The sequence below is a fragment of the Rhincodon typus genome, chromosome 22 (genome assembly GCF_021869965.1).
Source record: "Rhincodon typus isolate 14 chromosome 22, sRhiTyp1.1, whole genome shotgun sequence".
Lineage (NCBI taxonomy): Eukaryota > Metazoa > Chordata > Chondrichthyes > Orectolobiformes > Rhincodontidae > Rhincodon > Rhincodon typus.
The window spans coordinates 23213885-23220795 of record NC_063353.1 but is presented as its reverse complement, the minus strand read 5'-3'; the positions used below and the strand labels follow the sequence as shown (position 1 = coordinate 23220795).

The 6911-nt window shown below is 36.3% G+C and overlaps 1 long non-coding RNA gene across 1 annotated transcript; it reads right to left on the bottom strand.

The window, feature by feature from the left end:
• Nucleotides 1–5011: 5011 nt before the first annotated feature.
• Nucleotides 5012–6422, bottom strand: LOC125485745. The gene is made up of 3 exons (XR_007264434.1): nt 6305–6422; nt 6096–6209; nt 5012–5289 (listed from the first exon to the last, which is right to left on the bottom strand). It is a non-coding gene; the product is annotated as an uncharacterized LOC125485745 (long non-coding RNA).
• Between the last annotated feature and the right edge of the window lie 489 nt (nt 6423–6911).

Genomic DNA, 6911 nt, shown 5'->3' with positions numbered 1-6911 from the left:
CATAAATTATGTCTGAGAATGTGTGCATCTATTTAGTTGTGGCAGATTAAAGATCTAACAATGCATTAAGGATGCTGGGAAGATGATAAGTCACTAGTCTTGTAAATCACGACAAAAAGAAACAGAATTAATTAGTTATGCCACAAATCAATTATTTAAAAGCTATGATTAAATTATGTTTTATATATCGACTTGGTAGAACATTACTCATCACTGATCTATAAATTGCTTTTGTTTCCAGGGGTATCCTTGCTATCTTTTCTGACACTTCTATCTACAAAATTTACTTAGTAGAATAGTGTCTCTCCTTCCTCTAACAGTCTCTGAATGGCATACTCAATAATAGCAAAGCTGCTTAAAACTCTCTGCATAGAATACTTTCCTCACTGTATCATCATTTTCACAGTTTATTAACGCAAATCAGAGACAGAACCTGCAGGATATTCAATTCACATCTGATTATACTGCTACAATTGAACTCAGCATAAATGCAAATCATTGCTTTTAAAAAAGTTGCATTTTTGAAGAACTTTATATACTTAGCTTGGTCAAATGCAAAATGACTACTCTCATAAGCCCTGATATTTATTTGGTGATATTAGTAGACAAGCATTTTAGATGACATTTCTATGCCTGTTATCTTGATTTAGAAAGTAAACAACAATGTATTTTATATAAGATAATAATATTACATTGTGGAATCGTACGGCACAGAACCGTTCAGCTCACTGTGCCTGTACTGGCTCCTTGAATGTGTTATTCAATTAGTTCTGTTTCTTTGCGCATTTCTTATGGCACTGCTTGTGTTTTAATTTATGTAAGTGTGTGTGTGTTTGTGTGTGTGTTTTTGTGTAATGGGCAGATAATGGACTTAATGCAAACAACATTAAGCATTTGCTCAATAATACTATTAATGGAAATGACAATTCTATTAATTTCTGCCCTTTGTATTTTGTTCTTTGTAAATTCCATTAATTTTTATTTTATGATCTAAGCAATACGTTGATACATGACAGGAGGCATCTCTGCACCAATGTCTCTCAGAGAGCCAGCAGAACATGTAAGAGAGAGGGCCAGGGGCAATCTTCCCTCTGATATCTATTTGCTAACTTGTGAACTTTAACTCAACTGCAGGTGATTTGCCGAGAGAGAATGGCACTGCTAACCTATATTCCACCACAGCATGGCTATGGGCAGTACTGCCATGCTACACTATTTTCTTTTCACTGCTGTCGTGTGTTTTATTTTCCCTTTCTGGTCTCTTTATTTTGTTTACCCACGCTTGAATTTTATGGATTCTGCTGCACATTATGCTTCCCCATTCAGAGAAGTGTTACTGGCATGTTTTATCTATACAAATGTGATTGTAAGATAAGAATGTTTAAGGCTAATTCACACTCTGATTCTCCTCTTCTGAAGAAGAAGCATTTGGGATGCATTCAGTGCCTCCCATATTAACGCAATTTAGATGCAGAACCAAATGTGAGGACTCCATGGGTACAGCATGTCTAAGTTCCAGTGTGTTATGTAATTCCTTCATTCCTCTTTTGAAATTCTGACCCTAGCATCAAACAACATTTTGCCAATCATTTACTTTAACAGTTAACTTTCTCGTTAACGTGACCTTGCTTACAAAAGATAAAGAGGAACAACTCGTGGCTGAAACTGAATTTGGTTTTCTCAATGGACAGCTTCCTGTTTTCATTTATGCCCATTGAAAATTAGGTTTCTCTTTTGCAAGAGTCAGCTGACTTACAGCTCCTCTCTACACCAACCTCTTCCCTGAAGCTTTTTGTGAAATGTTTCCTCATCTTCCGTTGCAGCAAGTGTCTGACGCACAGCAAACACAGGTTTTTCATCACAAAGGAAGTCTAAATTACCACTAGACTGGAAATAGAAGAACATCTTTCAAGAGTGCTGGAATTGACATCCATCGATATTCCTAATACTTGTTCAACAGCAATATCGTGTACTGGGAAATTAGAATTAATGATGCAATAATTACTTGAAAGACTCTCAAGGAACTATGGTACAGTTTGTACTTTTCTGTTCAAAAAGGATTAGTGAAGAAATCAACACAGTGGAGCAGCAATGTTGCACAGTTAATAATTAAAAATATACAGAAATGTAGCTGTTTTCAAGTATGTCAGTTCATTTAAGACTTTATTGTTGTTTTGTAAATCTTGAACTGAATGCTTTTGTCATGTTACATTTGTATGTTACATTGAATCTTGCATGCACTACCACTCAAACAGGGTAAGTTGGGTCAGGTGCAACTCACAGGTTTTGCATAATGCTTCGGAGTTGTTTTAACTTTTGCCAACAGTTTAAAACAGGCAATAGTAGATTGACTGCCAGCAATACATTTTTCCTTTACTTCCTAGTAAGGTGTTAATGGAATGTTTTCATGATTGCTTCTTAGAACAGCATGTTCCAGAGTCAACCAGAGGTTGATATTGTGCAACGAGATAGGATTAATTAATGACCTTTGTAGTGAATGCATCGCTAGGTAGTGGTGACTATAATATTGGAATTTACATTCATTTTGAGGGAGAAAAGTGTGAATCAAAGACTAATATTTCAAACCTTTAAAAAGAACAATTATGAGTGCATGGAAGAAGTGAACAGACAAATTAGATAATTGGATAAGTCTATAGATATCCAGTGGCAGACATTAAAGGAGATATTTCAGACATAGAAGAAAGATAAATTTCACGGGGTAGCCTACTATCTGTGGTTAACTAAGGATGTTAAGATAATATCAAACTTAAAAAATTTATTTAAATAAGGCTTGCAAGTGGGAAGAATGCATAGAATACAAACAAAAACAAAGAATGACTAAAATAAACAAAAAGCTGGAACACAAAAGAAAGCTAACTGGACGTATAGAAAATTTTACTAACTTTTTACATGTATTTAAAGAAGAGAAGAGGTTATGAATAAGTATTGCTCCTGTGGAAAGTGAGTCTGGGGAATTACTGATGGAAAAGAAAGAGATAGCAAATAAACCAGATAGGTATCTTGCAACATTTTTCACTATAAAGGTCACAAAGTAACATCCCAGAAATTGCTACAGATCAGGAAATGCAAGGGAGGGGATATATAGAACATGTCCCTCATCAGGAAAGTTGTACTAAATAAATTAGAACTTTGGGTTGACAAGTCCTCATCCCAGCATCTTAAAGGAATTGGCTGATGATCTAGTTATAGAGTCATAGTGATTTATAGCACGGAAACAGACACTTCAGTCCAACTTGTCCATGTCAACCCAGATTTCCTAAATTAATGTAATCCCATTTGCCAGCATTTAGCCCATAACCCTCTAAATCCTTCCTATTCATGTACCTATTCAGATGTGTTTTAAATGTTTTCAAGGTGCCACTACCACCCCTTCTGGAAGCTCATTCCATACACGCACCACCCACAAAAGTGGTAGGGGAGTCAGATTCTTTAGAAACTTTTAAGTGACTCTTGGAGATTGTTGGGCATTTACAAAAGTAATCGGGTAGGGTCAATATAGCTTTATAAAATTTTTAACCAATTTATTGGAGTTCTTTTGAGGAGGCAATGTGTTGTGAATGAAAAGGAACAAATGGGTGTATTGTAGTCAGATTTCCAGAGGCATTTGATAAGGTGACACAAAGGTTATTGTAGAAAATAAAAACGTATAGTGTAGGGAGCAACATAATGGCATTGGTAGCAGATTGTTCTTGTTAACTTGTCAGAGTGTTGGCATAGGTTAGTATTTTCTGGTTGACAAGGGTGTTCCATAGGAGTTAGTGTTGGAGCATTAATTTTTTACAGAATATATAAATGCTTTGGATGAAGTGATTGAACATATGGTTACTAAATTTGCTCATGGTGCAAATATAGGAAGGCAAGTAAATTAGGAAGAGGACTTAAGGAAGCAACAAAAGGGTATGGATGGGTTAAATGAGTGGGCAAAGATCTGGAAAATTGAGTATTACTTGGAAAAATGTGAAATTGCTGCAATTGTTGGCAGGAAAAAGAGAAAATAAGCACACCATGAGAGATTGCAGGGCTCTGAAAAGTTTTATAGCACAGAAGCCGCATGGCCATTTGGTCCATCGTGTCTGCTCTGGTTCTTCACATGAGCATCGTTACCAAGTGCTAATCTCCTGGGTTTTCTTCTCATACCTTTGCACGTTATTTTTATCCAACCACTGTCCTAAGTCCACTTGAATTGCCTCAGTTGAACCTGCCTCCACCACCCTCCCAGGCAATGCATCCCATACTCTTTGTTTCCTATAGTGGCAGAATCTAGAACCATAAGTCACAGTTTTAAGTTGGGGGCTCACCCAGTTAAAACACAGATGAGGTGAAAATTCTTTCTCTCAGAAGGCCATGAGGCTTTGAAAACCACTTCCACAAAACAAGATAGAAGCAGAGTCCTTGAATTTTTTGAGGCAGAGGTAGGTAGATTGTTGGTAAAAGAGAGGGAGAAGGTTATCCAGAGTAGATAGGAATGTGGAATATTCAGATCAGCCATGAATTTATTGAATGGCAGAGCAGCATTGAGGGGCTGAATGCCCTACATCTCATCTTATTTTGTATGTTCATATGTCCAAACATTTAACAAGAATTCCAGAGCACTTTTGGTGGTAAGTCTGTTGATGAGGAGAAAATGATCCTCAGGATCATAACCTTTCAAGCCTGTTCTGCCATTCAGTGAGATTGTGGCTGATACAATCTAACACATAGACACATAGATGTCATAATCCTTATATATATCTCATTTATCAAATTTAATGCATTTCTTGAATAAGAGTTCTCCCAATCGCTTGTTAAAACTATTAGAAGTCTTCAAGAATGAACTAATTGTGTTGAATGGAAGGGAGTCTTTTCAGGATTGGATCAAAATTATGGTCTGGAAGTCATGGACAAGCCTTATAGGAAAACTTCTGCCTCGAAAAGCTTACTCATTATTCTTTAATCTGTGTTAAACTTTTAAAGGATACATTCAATGGATCGTACTATAACAGATGACAAAATGGCCTGCTTATGTAATACAGTACTGATAATTTAAATCTGAATTAACTTCTGCTTTTTGATAATAAAAACAAGTTTTGTTTCAAGTTCCTTTCAATTCTGATACTACTTTTAGTTCTTTAGTAGCACTCCAGCATAAAACATCATTCCTCCATCTTCCTTTGATTTGCATATAATTTATCTATGTCGGATTAAAGCCATCTCTGGGACATCCCAAGCACAGTGTTTCTCTACTGCTGGTTGAAGTCAGCGATTCCCATTTCTAATCTGTGCAGAATACTGCAGAGCATGCACAAGAAGTAGAGAGAGATTGCATAAACAACAAATTGTACTGAGCGTCAGTAATTTCATTAACTTTAAGAAATCCTTTGCTGCTGCTTCTCACATTCTGAAACAGTCTTAAACCTCTCTGCTTGAAGAAAATTGATTCTTTTATCTTCTGGTACTTACCAAAACATTGGTTTGTTTAAAATCTAGCCTTTGTTAAATTGGAAGAATATATCAATTTGCTAAAACTGGGCAGAGTATCTTGAGTTTTAATTGTACTGTGATTAATCTTTCTATGGAAATTGATTAAATTAACAACTAATTTAAAGAAATTGATTAAGAAATTAACTGTCACACAGCTGTGCAAGCTTTCCTTCAGAAGTAAGAGTTGTATTGCACCTTTTTTTAAACGTGCGCATTGCCTCCAATTAATCCTAGATAGGGACACCAAACAAAAGGTTTTAGTCAGTCATGCCCTGGAGACGAGGTTTGTGTAATAGACCAAATCAACTAAATGATACATTATGTTACTCATGTTAAAACAGATTAGGAAGATTTCATCCAGTCTTAGTATGTTAGTAATACTGTAAATATAATTGAAAAGTTTTTTTCTGATTACTGTTTTTAGTGAAATTACAAAACCATTCTTTGAGAATCAGAATTTTGGTAGATATTGGGAGTATAAGGCTCACAGAATTGTAAATCTTATATGAAGATTGCCCCCACAGATGCCCACCAGCTCTGACTTGGTCAAATTTGCAGAGACCTTAGCAACATGCTTCAGTAGCAAGTAAACAAATTACGTCTATAATACTGACTTGCCAGAGATCTTCAGAAGCTCTAAATGTGTGCATCCTTGAAGGGCTGGTAGCCTCAGAGCACTTCTGCCCAAAGCCAGCAGAGATCACATCAGTCACTGAGCACTGGCTGAACTGTTTTAAAAAAAAAAACAAAATGTTGTTGTTCAAAGATCTAATCCATTTGTCATTTTTGCCTCATTTCACTTGTCATCGTGGCTGCTACTTACTTGTGCAGCAAAGAGTCACCCAGTTTTGAAAATGCCAATTCCTGACTCTTGTAAAAGATGGAACTTCAATCCAGTAGTCAAGAACGGAATCCATTGGGATTCTTCCATTTCCTTGAGGATTCTTCCAGAGTTGCAGTGGCAAATCAATGGGACCCTCGTGAAATTACAGTTGCAGAAAATGGTAGAACTGCCTTTATGATGTATAAAGGTTATTTTCATCTGCAATGCTGCCTGAAATCAGACAGGAACAACTTCTGATCATGCAGGAGAAACCAAAATATTTTCTTGACTTCTGCCTGTTATAATTATGAGTTTATGAACTAATTATGTTTTAAGATTCTGTCTTATTTAAGGTAAAAGTGAGGGGGTCAGGTGACTTGTTCTACAACCACCTGACAGCAAGTTAAAGTTTGATTATTTGAGATTAAACAGGGCCCAAATTGTTTTACAGGGGGGAAGGTGCAAGGTCTTGGAGACAATGCTAGCAATCTTTATTGTGAAAGACAGTCTTGAGATTCAAAGACTCCACTCAACAAAGGAAATGAACAGAAATGAACAAATTCACAAAATATGGAGAGATAGTAGGAACTGCAGATGCTGGAGAATC